The 12,457-nt window shown below is 40.2% G+C and overlaps 1 protein-coding gene across 3 annotated transcripts in view; it reads left to right on the top strand.

Annotated features, from left to right (window-relative positions):
* The window catches only part of MAGI2 (membrane associated guanylate kinase, WW and PDZ domain containing 2), a 2,816,921-nt gene that overhangs the window by 1,207,457 nt on the left and 1,597,007 nt on the right, over nucleotides 1–12,457 (top strand). The window lies entirely within an intron of this gene.

Below are 12,457 nucleotides of genomic sequence, written 5' to 3'. Positions count from 1 at the left end.
GAGAAGGTCCCCTTTGCAAAGTGAGACAAATCATTGTTATTGCTTACTTCCGAGAAAATCTCTTAGTGAGTTCCTTCAAGAAACTTGAGCCAACCGGATTGAATTCTTTGGATTCAAAAGAAAAATCTGTGTGGCTATAGGATTAAAATAAAAATATATTGTTGCACATGCTGCACCATTCGTGGCAAACACTGTTATCGTATGTAGTCTTAATTAACACTCCATGACTTACTATACTTTATAAAAAATAACTCTCTAAGTTTATTGATAAAAGACTCAAAGTTAATGAATAATTATCAAGGTCAAGAGCAGGGGACTTAATGTTATCCTATTTCGACCATGGTCAGAGTCCTAAGTTAAAATCATTATTTACTGAAAAAATTGCTTGATCATCTTTTTAGCCGAGATAAAATCATTATTTACTGAAAAAATTGCTTGATCATCTTTGTAGCCGAGCAAATGGCCGGGCCGATATTTAGGATGGGGGCCTGGCTCTTTATGTATTAAATTCTGAGTTAATGCCAAAAAAGTTTTTAATCCGTATTGTAATTGTAAATAGTGCTTACCCCACAGTTTACCGATTCAAAATTTAAGAAGGGCACAGTCGAACTCAATCTGCGGCACATATGCTCAAAAACAAGACTTCTGATTAATCTGGGAAACACAAATGTAAAAGTGTAAAACAAGGGGCTTTAGGCTGCTCGATTCCTAAAAACGTTCAGCGGTAAATGGACACGTGTAAAGTTACCGAAAGCTCACCTCGTGTTAAGGAGTGTGGTAATATCCTTCTTCTCTTTCTAGCATTGTCTTATGTATTAAAGAATGTTACTCATGTAATGGAGAATGTTGTAGTGGACCTGAGTTCTAGATCAGAGAAGCGGTTGGAGCTGATCTGATCTAGACGCTTTGGTTTGTGCTCCAGTGGGTCCTTGGATTTAACTTAAATAAATCCTATTTTTAAACTTATATTGCCTCCTCCGCTCTTTACAATGGGGATGAGGTTTATTTAATAATTTATGGACCCACTGTGTTGCTGAGCGTCTGTTAACTTTCTTTGATTTCATTAAAAAACAGAAACGGACCTACGGTGCGATCTTTTTCTGGTGCAGTCTGATGGGAGCTGTTCACGCTGCTTTCTTGTGATCTACAAGGTACTGTTTTTTCCTTAAATATTAAGGATTTCGAGTCGCTATCTTTGAAGCGTCTCTACGGCAGTTGATCTGCTCGCGCTCCTGTGTGGCTCCAGTCTGATGACGTCTGTCATTTACAACAGACTCCTGGAACATACTGCTTATCTGGAACGCAACGCTTGATAGCACGCAACGTCACAGCCATTTTGGGACTGCTTTACTGACTCCTGAAAACTATTGCTCATCTGGAAAGCAGCGTAGCACGCAACGTCGCGGCCATTTTCGGAGTCCTTTTCAGACTGTCAGCTGTTCTGTGATCACAGCATCGGCGATGGTCAAGCAGTTTAACGGCGTTTTACTTACAAAGGCTTGGGAATCGAAGTTTCTCTATATTGTGACTATCTTGTTGTGAAAGTGGCCTGCAAGAGCATCACAGAGTTACTGTGAGGAAGGGATTTGGTTTTCTGTGACCAATAGGTAGGTGAACTCTCTGACGATGGCGAAGAGTTCCTTGGTCTGGTTGGCTCTGGCCACAATGCGGTGTGTCAGATCCTTCTTTTTCACATCTTTTAGAAGGTGGTGGTAGTTGTTGAGTGCAGACTTCAAGATGGCACGATCACTGTTGTCTCTGATGAAGCATAATTTTCTTTCCAGTTGTTTGCATCTGCGTTTCACCATGCTGAGTTCTGAGGTGTAACAGCTGGCTCATTTTTTGGGTCCATCTGTTTGTTTTGGCTGGTTTGATGGGGTGTCTGAATCGGTGGCGCAGGTAATCCAGGTGTTGAAGTTTTCTACTCCTGGTTCAGGTTGGTGGCGGTGTCGGACTGGGAGAGACTGAAGCCATCTGTCCATTGGTCTTGAGCAGACCCCAGTGACCTCCAGAACTATCACCCCATCTCGCTGCTACCATTTCTCATCAGCTGCAGAAAGGGGTGTTGTGGCATTTGGGATGGTGTGAGGAGATCTGGTGATGGTGAAGTGTTCAATGAAATGATCAGACCAGGTGAGTTCTGTGGTGTGGCTGTATCTGACTCTGTTCCTAGATGTAAAGCTGGGGTCCAGAATGTTGTCCATATGTTCCAGGTTGGCAAATTTGGTGTCTGGGGGTGGTCCAGGTGAAAGTTAATGTCTCCCAAAAAGGCAGTGTTCGGATTCGATGGCGAGCGTGGTGATGAATTCTGTGATGGCATCAATGTGGCTGGTTTGTGGTTCGGGCAGTCTGTACGCGAGGGTGCCTCCAATGGAGGATTTGTTTTCAGTATAGTGCTCAAAAATTCAGGAGTTCCATGAATGGCTGGGTTTCGTCTTCAGTGATCGTACAAATAATTGTTTCCTTGTGTAAGATGGCGATGCCGCCTCCATGTCTGTTGGTGCAGTCACATAGTTTCATCTTGTTTTTGCAGTTGCGGTGTCCGGGGCTGTTGTGGGGGTGATTTGAAAAAATGAAGGTTTGCCTACAAGGGATTTTGTTTATCTATTGATTTTGGAGATACTTTCTCAAACATACTTGTCGAGGTTCCACCCTTATTAGTGGTGAATAACAGATTTAATCAAACAGTCAATGAATAATTATACTTTGAAGAATACTGTCTCAAAGAAACATACAATCTTAAAAATCACTTAAAATGTGCCACACAGGGAAAAACTCTACTTAAAAATAAGCATATATTTAATATATGATACATTTATAAATCAGGGAACAAAAAGATTTGAAACAACCAAACATAGCTCATGAGGTAGCGTGAGACAACCTACAAAACAACTATGTTGACATCTTTTCATAAATTGATAGAAGGATATGATTGAATATATCAATTAACAGTTCCTTCAAAACAGTCAATGTGCAAAGAAAAAGATGCCGTAGTCGGTCTGTAATTGCGATGAGACCGTCAGACCATCTACAGGACAAGAGGTTGATAAAAATCCCTATATATACACAATGCAAATAGAAATATTTCAACATTGTGAGCCAATGTAAATTTTAGCGATTAATGAAGAGAATAAACGCACCAGTGTGAAAAAAGAAGAAAAAGATAAGATTGTGAACACATTCAAATCTTCACCAAAAGATGCGGGTGGTCAAAGGTATTAGTCTCAAAGTAATGTATTGCCTAATGTCTGATTTTATACTTGAATGAGGAGAAGGTCCCCTTTGCAAAGTGAGACAAATCATTGTTATTGCTTACTTCCGAGAAAATCTCTTAGTGAGTTCCTTCAAGAAACTTGAGCCAACCGGATTGAATTCTTTGGATTCAAAAGAAAAATCTGTGTGGCTATAGGATTAAAATAAAAATATATTGTTGCACATGCTGCACCATTCGTGGCAAACAGTGTTATCGTATGTAGTCTTAATTAACACTCCATGACTTACTATACTTTATAAAAAATAACTCTCTAAGTTTATTGATAAAAGACTCAAAGTTAATGAATAATTATCAAGGTCAAGAGCAGGGGACTTAATGTTATCCTATTTCGACCATGGTCAGAGTCCTAAGTTAAAATCATTATTTACTGAAAAAATTGCTTGATCATCTTTTTAGCCGAGATAAAATCATTATTTACTGAAAAAATTTCTTGATCATCTTTGTAGCCGAGCAAATGGCCGGGCCGATATTTAGGATGGGGGCCTGGCTCTTTATGTATTAAATTCTGAGTTAATGCCAAAAAAGTTTTTAATCCGTATTGTAATTGTAAATAGTGCTTACCCCACAGTTTACCGATTCAAAATTTAAGAAGGGCACAGTCGAACTCAATCTGCGGCACATATGCCCAAAAACAAGACTTCTGATTAATCTGGGAAACACAAATGTAAAAGTGTAAAACAAGGGGCTTTAGGCTGCTCGATTCCTAAAAACGTTCAGCGGTAAACGGACACGTGTAAAGTTACCGAAAGCTCACCTCGTGTTAAGGAGTGTGGTAATATCCTTCTTCTCTTTCTAGCATTGTCTTATGTATTAAAGAATGTTACTCATGTAATGGAGAATGTTGTAGTGGACCTGAGTTCTAGATCAGAGAAGCGGTTGGAGCTGATCTGATCTAGACGCTTTGGTTTGTGCTCCAGTGGGTCCTTGGATTTAACTTAAATAAATCCTATTTTTAAACTTATATTGCCTCCTCCGCTCTTTACAATGGGGATGAGGTTTATTTAATAATTTATGGACCCACTGTGTTGCTGAGCGTCTGTTAACTTTCTTTGATTTCATTAAAAACAGAAACGGACCTACGGTGCGATCTTTTTCTGGTGCAGTCTGATGGGAGCTGTTCACGCTGCTTTCTTGTGATCTACAAGGTACTGTTTTTTCCTTAAATATTAAGGATTTCGAGTCGCTATCTTTGAAGCGTCTCTACGGCAGTTGATCTGCTCGCGCTCCTGTGTGGCTCCAGTCTGATGACGTCTGTCATTTACAACAGACTCCTGGAACATACTGCTTATCTGGAACGCAACGCTTGATAGCACGCAACGTCACGGCCATTTTGGGACTGCTTTACTGACTCCTGAAAACTATTGCTCATCTGGAAAGCAGCGTAGCACGCAACGTCGCGGCCATTTTCGGAGTCCTTTTCAGACTGTCAGCTGTTCTGTGATCACAGCATCGGCGATGGTCAAGCAGTTTAACGGCGTTTTACTTACAAAGGCTTGGGAATCGAAGTTTCTCTATATTGTGACTATCTTGTTGTGAAAGTGGCCTGCAAGAGCATCACAGAGTTACTGTGAGGAAGGGATTTGGTTTTCTGTGACCAATAGGTAGGTGAACTCTCTGACGATGGCGAAGAGTTCCTTGGTCTGGTTGGCTCTGGCCACAATGCGGTGTGTCAGATCCTTCTTTTTCACATCTTTTAGAAGGTGGTGGTAGTTGTTGAGTGCAGACTTCAAGATGGCACGATCACTGTTGTCTCTGATGAAGCGTAATTTTCTTTCCAGTTGTTTGCATCTGCGTTTCACCATGCTGAGTTCTGAGGTGTAACAGCTGGCTCATTTTGTGGGTCCATCTGTTTGTTTTGGCTGGTTTGATGGGGTGTCTGAATCGGTGGCGCAGGTAATCCAGGTGTTGAAGTTTTCTACTCCTGGTTCAGGTTGGTGGCGGTGTCGGACTGGGAGAGACTGAAGCCATCTGTCCATTGGTCTTGAGCAGACCCCAGTGACCTCCAGAACTATCACCCCATCTCGCTGCTACCATTTCTCATCAGCTGCAGAAAGGGGTGTTGTGGCATTTGGGATGGTGTGAGGAGATCTGGTGATGGTGAAGTGTTCAATGAAATGATCAGACCAGGTGAGTTCTGTGGTGTGGCTGTATCTGACTCTGTTCCTAGATGTGAAGCTGGGGTCCAGAATGTTGTCCATATGTTCCAGGTTGGCAAATTTGGTGTCTGGGGGTGGTCCAGGTGAAAGTTAATGTCTCCCAAAAAGGCAGTGTTCGGATTCGATGGCGAGCGTGGTGATGAATTCTGTGATGGCATCAATGTGGCTGGTTTGTGGTTCGGGCAGTCTGTACGCGAGGGTGCCTCCAATGGAGGATTTGTTTTCAGTATAGTGCTCAAAATTCAGGAGTTCCATGAATGGCTGGGTTTCGTCTTCAGTGATCGTACAAATAATTGTTTCCTTGTGTAAGATGGCGATGCCGCCTCCATGTCTGTTGGTGCAGTCACATAGTTTCATCTTGTTTTTGCGGTTGCGGTGTCCGGGGCTGTTGTGGGGGTGATTTGAAAAAATGAAGGTTTGCCTACAAGGGATTTTGTTTATCTATTGATTTTGGAGATACTTTCTCAAACATACTTGTCGAGGTTCCACCCTTATTAGTGGTGAATAACAGATTTAATCAAACAGTCAATGAATAATTATACTTTGAAGAATACTGTCTCAAAGAAACATACAATCTTAAAAATCACTTAAAATGTGCCACACAGGGCAAAACTCTACTTAAAAATAAGCATATATTTAATATATGATACATTTATAAATCAGGGAACAAAAAGATTTGAAACAACCAAACATAGCTCATGAGGTAGCGTGAGACAACCTACAAAACAACTATGTTGACATCTTTTCATAAATTGATAGAAGGATATGATTGAATATATCAATTAACAGTTCCTTCAAAACAGTCAATGTGCAAAGAAAAAGATGCCGTAGTCGGTCTGTAATTGCGATGAGACCGTCAGACCATCTTCAGGACAAGAGGTTGATGAAAATCCCTATATATACACAATGCAAATAGAAATATTTCAACATTGTGAGCCAATGTAAATTTTAGCGATTAATGAAGAGAATAAACGCACCAGTGTGAAAAAAGAAGAAAAAGATAAGATTGTGAACACATTCAAATCTTCACCAAAAGATGCGGGTGGTCAAAGGTATTAGTCTCAAAGTAATGTATTGCCTAATGTCTGATTTTATACTTGAATGAGGAGAAGGTCCCCTTTGCAAAGTGAGACAAATCATTGTTATTGCTTACTTCCGAGAAAATCTCTTAGTGAGTTCCTTCAAGAAACTTGAGCCAACCGGATTGAATTCTTTGGATTCAAAAGAAAAATCTGTGTGGCTATAGGATTAAAATAAAAATATATTGTTGCACATGCTGCACCATTCGTGGCAAACACTGTTATCGTATGTAGTCTTAATTAACACTCCATGACTTACTATACTTTATAAAAAATAACTCTCTAAGTTTATTGATAAAAGACTCAAAGTTAATGAATAATTATCAAGGTCAAGAGCAGGGGACTTAATGTTATCCTATTTCGACCATGGTCAGAGTCCTAAGTTAAAATCATTATTTACTGAAAAAATTGCTTGATCATCTTTTTAGCCGAGATAAAATCATTATTTACTGAAAAAATTGCTTGATCATCTTTGTAGCCGAGCAAATGGCCGGGCCGATATTTAGGATGGGGGCCTGGCTCTTTATGTATTAAATTCTGAGTTAATGCCAAAAAAGTTTTTAATCCGTATTGTAATTGTAAATAGTGCTTACCCCACAGTTTACCGATTCAAAATTTAAGAAGGGCACAGTCGAACTCAATCTGCGGCACATATGCTCAAAAACAAGACTTCTGATTAATCTGGGAAACACAAATGTAAAAGTGTAAAACAAGGGGCTTTAGGCTGCTCGATTCCTAAAAACGTTCAGCGGTAAATGGACACGTGTAAAGTTACCGAAAGCTCACCTCGTGTTAAGGAGTGTGGTAATATCCTTCTTCTCTTTCTAGCATTGTCTTATGTATTAAAGAATGTTACTCATGTAATGGAGAATGTTGTAGTGGACCTGAGTTCTAGATCAGAGAAGCGGTTGGAGCTGATCTGATCTAGACGCTTTGGTTTGTGCTCCAGTGGGTCCTTGGATTTAACTTAAATAAATCCTATTTTTAAACTTATATTGCCTCCTCCGCTCTTTACAATGGGGATGAGGTTTATTTAATAATTTATGGACCCACTGTGTTGCTGAGCGTCTGTTAACTTTCTTTGATTTCATTAAAAAACAGAAACGGACCTACGGTGCGATCTTTTTCTGGTGCAGTCTGATGGGAGCTGTTCACGCTGCTTTCTTGTGATCTACAAGGTACTGTTTTTTCCTTAAATATTAAGGATTTCGAGTCGCTATCTTTGAAGCGTCTCTACGGCAGTTGATCTGCTCGCGCTCCTGTGTGGCTCCAGTCTGATGACGTCTGTCATTTACAACAGACTCCTGGAACATACTGCTTATCTGGAACGCAACGCTTGATAGCACGCAACGTCACGGCCATTTTGGGACTGCTTTACTGACTCCTGAAAACTATTGCTCATCTGGAAAGCAGCGTAGCACGCAACGTCGCGGCCATTTTCGGAGTCCTTTTCAGACTGTCAGCTGTTCTGTGATCACAGCATCGGCGATGGTCAAGCAGTTTAACGGCGTTTTACTTACAAAGGCTTGGGAATCGAAGTTTCTCTATATTGTGACTATCTTGTTGTGAAAGTGGCCTGCAAGAGCATCACAGAGTTACTGTGAGGAAGGGATTTGGTTTTCTGTGACCAATAGGTAGGTGAACTCTCTGACGATGGCGAAGAGTTGCTTGGTCTGGTTGGCTCTGGCCACAATGCGGTGTGTCAGATCCTTCTTTTTCACATCTTTTAGAAGGTGGTGGTAGTTGTTGAGTGCAGACTTCAAGATGGCACGATCACTGTTGTCTCTGATGAAGCGTAATTTTCTTTCCAGTTGTTTGCATCTGCGTTTCACCATGCTGAGTTCTGAGGTGTAACAGCTGGCTCATTTTGTGGGTCCATCTGTTTGTTTTGGCTGGTTTGATGGGGTGTCTGAATCGGTGGCGCAGGTAATCCAGGTGTTGAAGTTTTCTACTCCTGGTTCAGGTTGGTGGCGGTGTCGGACTGGGAGAGACTGAAGCCATCTGTCCATTGGTCTTGAGCAGACCCCAGTGACCTCCAGAACTATCACCCCATCTCGCTGCTACCATTTCTCATCAGCTGCAGAAAGGGGTGTTGTGGCATTTGGGATGGTGTGAGGAGATCTGGTGATGGTGAAGTGTTCAATGAAATGATCAGACCAGGTGAGTTCTGTGGTGTGGCTGTATCTGACTCTGTTCCTAGATGTGAAGCTGGGGTCCAGAATGTTGTCCATATGTTCCAGGTTGGCAAATTTGGTGTCTGGGGGTGGTCCAGGTGAAAGTTAATGTCTCCCAAAAAGGCAGTGTTCGGATTCGATGGCGAGCGTGGTGATGAATTCTGTGATGGCATCAATGTGGCTGGTTTGTGGTTCGGGCAGTCTGTACGCGAGGGTGCCTCCAATGGAGGATTTGTTTTCAGTATAGTGCTCAAAATTCAGGAGTTCCATGAATGGCTGGGTTTCGTCTTCAGTGATCGTACAAATAATTGTTTCCTTGTGTAAGATGGCGATGCCGCCTCCATGTCTGTTGGTGCAGTCACATAGTTTCATCTTGTTTTTGCGGTTGCGGTGTCCGGGGCTGTTGTGGGGGTGATTTGAAAAAATGAAGGTTTGCCTACAAGGGATTTTGTTTATCTATTGATTTTGGAGATACTTTCTCAAACATACTTGTCGAGGTTCCACCCTTATTAGTGGTGAATAACAGATTTAATCAAACAGTCAATGAATAATTATACTTTGAAGAATACTGTCTCAAAGAAACATACAATCTTAAAAATCACTTAAAATGTGCCACACAGGGCAAAACTCTACTTAAAAATAAGCATATATTTAATATATGATACATTTATAAATCAGGGAACAAAAAGATTTGAAACAACCAAACATAGCTCATGAGGTAGCGTGAGACAACCTACAAAACAACTATGTTGACATCTTTTCATAAATTGATAGAAGGATATGATTGAATATATCAATTAACAGTTCCTTCAAAACAGTCAATGTGCAAAGAAAAAGATGCCGTAGTCGGTCTGTAATTGCGATGAGACCGTCAGACCATCTTCAGGACAAGAGGTTGATGAAAATCCCTATATATACACAATGCAAATAGAAATATTTCAACATTGTGAGCCAATGTAAATTTTAGCGATTAATGAAGAGAATAAACGCACCAGTGTGAAAAAAGAAGAAAAAGATAAGATTGTGAACACATTCAAATCTTCACCAAAAGATGCGGGTGGTCAAAGGTATTAGTCTCAAAGTAATGTATTGCCTAATGTCTGATTTTATACTTGAATGAGGAGAAGGTCCCCTTTGCAAAGTGAGACAAATCATTGTTATTGCTTACTTCCGAGAAAATCTCTTAGTGAGTTCCTTCAAGAAACTTGAGCCAACCGGATTGAATTCTTTGGATTCAAAAGAAAAATCTGTGTGGCTATAGGATTAAAATAAAAATATATTGTTGCACATGCTGCACCATTCGTGGCAAACAGTGTTATCGTATGTAGTCTTAATTAACACTCCATGACTTACTATACTTTATAAAAAATAACTCTCTAAGTTTATTGATAAAAGACTCAAAGTTAATGAATAATTATCAAGGTCAAGAGCAGGGGACTTAATGTTATCCTATTTCGACCATGGTCAGAGTCCTAAGTTAAAATCATTATTTACTGAAAAAATTGCTTGATCATCTTTTTAGCCGAGATAAAATCATTATTTACTGAAAAAATTGCTTGATCATCTTTGTAGCCGAGCAAATGGCCGGGCCGATATTTAGGATGGGGGCCTGGCTCTTTATGTATTAAATTCTGAGTTAATGCCAAAAAAGTTTTTAATCCGTATTGTAATTGTAAATAGTGCTTACCCCACAGTTTACCGATTCAAAATTTAAGAAGGGCACAGTCGAACTCAATCTGCGGCACATATGCTCAAAAACAAGACTTCTGATTAATCTGGGAAACACAAATGTAAAAGTGTAAAACAAGGGGCTTTAGGCTGCTCGATTCCTAAAAACGTTCAGCGGTAAATGGACACGTGTAAAGTTACCGAAAGCTCACCTCGTGTTAAGGAGTGTGGTAATATCCTTCTTCTCTTTCTAGCATTGTCTTATGTATTAAAGAATGTTACTCATGTAATGGAGAATGTTGTAGTGGACCTGAGTTCTAGATCAGAGAAGCGGTTGGAGCTGATCTGATCTAGACGCTTTGGTTTGTGCTCCAGTGGGTCCTTGGATTTAACTTAAATAAATCCTATTTTTAAACTTATATTGCCTCCTCCGCTCTTTACAATGGGGATGAGGTTTATTTAATAATTTATGGACCCACTGTGTTGCTGAGCGTCTGTTAACTTTCTTTGATTTCATTAAAAAACAGAAACGGACCTACGGTGCGATCTTTTTCTGGTGCAGTCTGATGGGAGCTGTTCACGCTGCTTTCTTGTGATCTACAAGGTACTGTTTTTTCCTTAAATATTAAGGATTTCGAGTCGCTATCTTTGAAGCGTCTCTACGGCAGTTGGTCTGCTCGTGCTCCTGTGTGGCTCCAGTCTGATGACGTCTGTCATTTACAACAGACTCCTGGAACATACTGCTTATCTGGAACGCAACGCTTGATAGCACGCAACGTCACGGCCATTTTGGGACTGCTTTACTGACTCCTGAAAACTATTGCTCATCTGGAAAGCAGCGTAGCACGCAACATCGCGGCCATTTTCGGAGTCCTTTTCAGACTGTCAGCTGTTCTGTGATCACAGCATCGGCGATCGTCAAGCAGTTTAAGGGCGTTTTACTTACAAAGTCTCTCTGGCAACTTGTTGTTTAATTTCATTTTCACTGAGTTTTACTTGCGATTTCAGTGATTCGCTCACTTTTATTTAAAATAAATATTTCCTTTAGTATACATTTCGGGAAGTAGAAGTGTGGTAAGCTGGATATTTTCTTCGATCCTTTGTTTACTTCAGTGATGTGCACATTTTATTATTTTCAGAAGTGCATGTTGCAGTCTTATTACTACTGTGATTTGCGCACAATTTAAAGGTCATTTTCTTCCTTCTCTTTCACATTGTTCTGCACACGTTTTAAAAAGGTATTTGAGTTTTATTCTTTTAGTCTTTATTATGGCTACTCCTCAGATTTGCAATCAACCCTCCATCTTTTTGGAAATTCCAGGAAAACCGAAATTAAGGTGGAAGAAATGGATTGAGACTTTTGATAACTACATTGTTGCCATTGATGGGACTGGGTTTTCTGCTGCAAGGAAAAAGGCTATTCTTTTCAGTTATTTAGGCACAGCTGCTATTGAAATTTTCAAGAACCTTATACCCATTGCGCCACCAATTGAGGGAGAAGATGGATGGAATGTTTTTGTTGAAGCTGTTGCTAGACTTGAGAAACAGTTTGAAGATGAACCTAATGTCATGATTGAAAGGCATTCTTTTCATAAGAGGAAACAGTCTTCTGACGAATCTGTTGAAGATTATGTAGCAGCTCTGAGGGTTTTAGCTGCAAACTGCGATTTTGGTGCATATGTTGATACAGCATTAAGGGATCAGTTTGTATTTAATTGTGCAGCTAAAAAAGTACAAGAACGACTCTTAGATTGTCGTAATCCTACTCTGGCAATTGATTTGGCCAAAGGGATTGAAAGATCAATTGAGTCATCTAAGGTCATTGCTGCCAATGAAAACAAGAATACTAATGACACCTCTGTTTGTGCTGTTCAAATGCGTAGTAAGGTTAATTTTCAAACCAATAGAGTTTTAAGTTGTTTTAGGTGTGGCTCAAAAGCACATTTGGCGAACTGTCCAGATTGCCCTGCACTTAAAAAAAGTGTACTAAATGTGGTAAAATTGGCCATCTTACATCTTCATGTAGGATTCAAAGGAAAGGTGGTAAATCTAATTCCGCTGTTAGTAATGTTTCTTATGTTAATGATGATTTGGAGAATTTAGTCA

The sequence above is a fragment of the Lissotriton vulgaris genome, chromosome 1_1, assembly GCF_964263255.1.
Source record: "Lissotriton vulgaris chromosome 1_1, aLisVul1.2, whole genome shotgun sequence".
NCBI classification, from domain to species: Eukaryota; Metazoa; Chordata; class Amphibia; order Caudata; family Salamandridae; genus Lissotriton; species Lissotriton vulgaris.
Note: the sequence above shows the minus strand (reverse complement) of the source record. Positions and strands in the feature narration are given on the sequence as shown.